The sequence below is a fragment of the Heloderma suspectum genome, chromosome 4 (genome assembly GCF_057233095.1).
Source record: "Heloderma suspectum isolate Gila_16-S chromosome 4, 16-S_ref, whole genome shotgun sequence".
Taxonomy (NCBI): Eukaryota; Metazoa; Chordata; class Lepidosauria; order Squamata; family Helodermatidae; genus Heloderma; species Heloderma suspectum.
This window is the reverse complement of record NC_139461.1, coordinates 79,926,265-79,929,637: the sequence shown is the minus strand read 5'-3', so window position 1 is coordinate 79,929,637 and position 3,373 is coordinate 79,926,265.

Below are 3,373 nucleotides of genomic sequence, written 5' to 3'. Positions count from 1 at the left end.
CTGTAAAAAAGGACACAAGGCCACCTTACTTGTCCCCACATCCACAGTATACCGCAAAGTGAGGGCTGGGACCCATATTTCCTGACGTAACAGCTGGAATAGGAAAGCTGCATCAGGATGCAGGAATTCCACAACCCTAGCAGCTATAACTTCCTGTAGCATTGTGCATGACATCTTGAGTAATACAGAAAAATGTTTGCCCCCTCCTGCTGGGTATCCTGCCAGCATTACTGTGTTTCCCTCAACACTGAAAAATGGTAACTGCTTCCTTGTTTTCCAGTGTTCTGAGCTGCAGGGAATTCTGGAAGATGTAGGGAGCAAGATTTATTTATTTATTTAACTTAACGTGCAATCCTATGCATATTTACAAAGAAAAAAGTCCCACAACGCCCAGCATTCCCCAGCCAACCACGGAGACTGGGGCATGCTGGGAATTGTAGGACTTTTTTCTGTCTAAACATGCATGGAATTGCACCCTTAAAGATTTATTACCTTTTCAGTATTTTTCAAAGCAGTGTACTCAACATTTCAAAAGTCAAACTTATTGGGCATATTTTAAAATCACACACACCATCAGCCCCTCACCCCATCACAAGATGGAAGAAGAGGCATGTTTTAATAAATCAAATGTGGAGGGCACGCTGTGAGAGAAGAACCTCCTGTCTTAGGGTGGAGGCATATGTATGTCTCATTCCAGAGTTCTGGGGCTGCAACTGAAAAGGTCCTGTTTCTTTTGGAGGCCAGTCTAGCAACCACATAAGATGGTGCCATTAGCAGAGCCTCACTAACAAATCTTAAGCATTAGGGAGGTACAGAAGGAGACATTTCCCAGGACCGTCACTTTAACCCTGTGAATCTCCACACAACTGAACCATAGCAAAAGCTCCAGTTTGGCCAGCTCCCTAGATGGGAGGGTATCTGGTATAATCAGTAATCCAGCCCTGACTGTGGCAGACTAGAGTTCCATTCAGCTTAAAATATCTTAATGTACCCTTAGTGGGACATTAACCACCTTTTCATAAACTTTCTTGGAAGCATATCAGAGATGTCATGTTGACAGTCATTAATTTAAACAAAAACTTATAGAACTTTCCAGAACAAATTTTGATAATTGCTAAAGATCTGAAAAGGCCAGAGGTGGGCAACTTGTAGCCCTCCGGATGTTCTGGCCGTCAACTCCCATCATTCCTCACCATTGGCTATGCTGGCTAGGGCTGATGACAGTTGCAGGCCAAAACATCTGGAGGGCCATGAGATGCCCACTCCCATAAGAGGGAAACAAAAATGATAGTGATGATTGTTAAAGGATCCATGCATGCACCAGTTGTTCTATGTGACCTGAAGTTTGACTCCATCTAGTGGTTACAGTTTGTACCTTTCTCCCATCTAAGTTCACGCCTAAGTGTAGATGCCAGTGCTATCTGTCAAACAACTGACTACTTCAGTTTAAATGGAATATCAATATTACTGGGTCAAGCAAGTGTCTGGGAGAGAAGCACCCACTCCTGGAATGAGAGGCATTTGCTGAAGAAAAGTAGGACGCTTCTGAAGCTATGCTGCTGCGGTACACTGAATAAGACTATTAGTCCACCTAGCATTGTCAACTCTGACTGCTAGAAGCTCTCTAGGCCCGGTCTCAGTTTCCCTCATCCCTGCTAGCTGGAATCCTGGGGACCAATGCTCACATTACAGGAGGGCCAGCACCCCCTCCCCTTTACCTTTTTTCATGGCCCTTCTAGATTGTTTTTCAAAGGCTGCAAGGGAGGGCATGATTTGGCGAACACTAAGAGGAGTAGGGGGTCTTGTTGATCTCATTAAGGACCTCCAACTCTGCCCATGATTCAAGCATTGCCAGGGATTGAATCTGAGACCAACAAAGCATTTGTTCTGCCACCGAGCCTTCTGAAGTTGTATTCATGTAAAGTAGGAAGGCCATCCTAAGGTGGGTATCATGACTTGGCCATAGGTAGATGAGCCAGGAATAGGGAATCAGGAATCATAGGACAAGCCAGTAGTTGGTATCAAAGGTGGTCAGGACTGAAGGACAAGCCAGGAGGCAAGACCAAAGAGAAACCAAGGACACAGGAACATGCCAGAGTTCAGGAAGACCTTGTTGCTCAAGCAAGGTTTAATAGGAACAGGAAGACCTCTTATACTCCTTCCTGCCTAGGAGGATCAATGGCCAGGTTGGGTGGGCAGAGTCAGTTCAGGGCCTGAAGGAACTAGATTGAGTAGGCTGCCACCTGTAGTTCATTGGACAAATACACAAAGATCCTGCAGCTCGTGACAGTGGGTTGCATTGGGGGTGGGGGTGCATTTTCTTTTGCTTTTATAAACGTCATATATATAAAAATAATGTAACAAAAATGGGTGGGAGAGAAGAGAAATAAGGGGGCAACATAAAGTCAGGCATTGAAAGGGGTTCCCATTTAAAAGGCTGCAGGTAAAGGTGCCCCCCCCCGAAAAGGCTGAAAACTTCTGCTTGTGTTATGTGGGATGAGATGGAGAAAAGAGAGAGTGGGAAAAGTGGCTGGTGGCATATCTACACAAGGTAGATTTCCTTTGTACAAGAAGAGACTTCTTGGTGGTATGAGTTTGACAATGGAAGCAATTACCTAGAGTGGTGGTAGGCTCTCCCTTGCTGGAGGTCTCCAAGCAAAGGCTGGGCAGCTCTCCGTTGAGAATGTTCCAGCTCTGATGGATATTCTGCATTGAGCATGGCTTGGTCTAGATGGCCTCTAAGGGCACCTCTAACTCTATAAATCTACATTACAAACTGATTTAAATGTCTGATTTAAATGTCACTCTCCTGCCCTACTATGGGGCTGGTATTTGAACTCTCTACATCCTCTCCCAAAAAATAATTTCCCAGGATTCTGTGGGGAAGCCATGACACTTAAGGTGGTGTAACACCTATATGGGCACATGGACATCACAAACATATTTAAGTCATTACAGGTGCTTCCAGATGGAGGGGTGTTAGCACTACCAATTAGAAGGCAATGTGCAACTATTCCATCTTTTTAATGATTTTTCTGCAGTAGGAAAAAAGACAGAAGTAGTGGTGGGAAAGCATAGGACAGATACAAGTGGAAATGACTCTGCTTGGACCCCTTATAAAATTCTGGGAATAAGCCAGGGCGATGCCATCATAAAAGATCTGTCTGTAAGCACCCTAGCTGTCTTTAAGAAACCCTCATTAGAGCAAAGAAACCCTTTGTATGCAATAGGCAAATTCTTTTCCCAGCACTGGGAGCTTGTGGAAAAGCTGTGCACACAGTCATGTAAGAAGAAACGTGACAACCATATACCCAAAGCAGCCAAAACAGAGTTTTGTGGTTCAAGGGGAAGGTGAAAGATGGTCTGTGGTCCA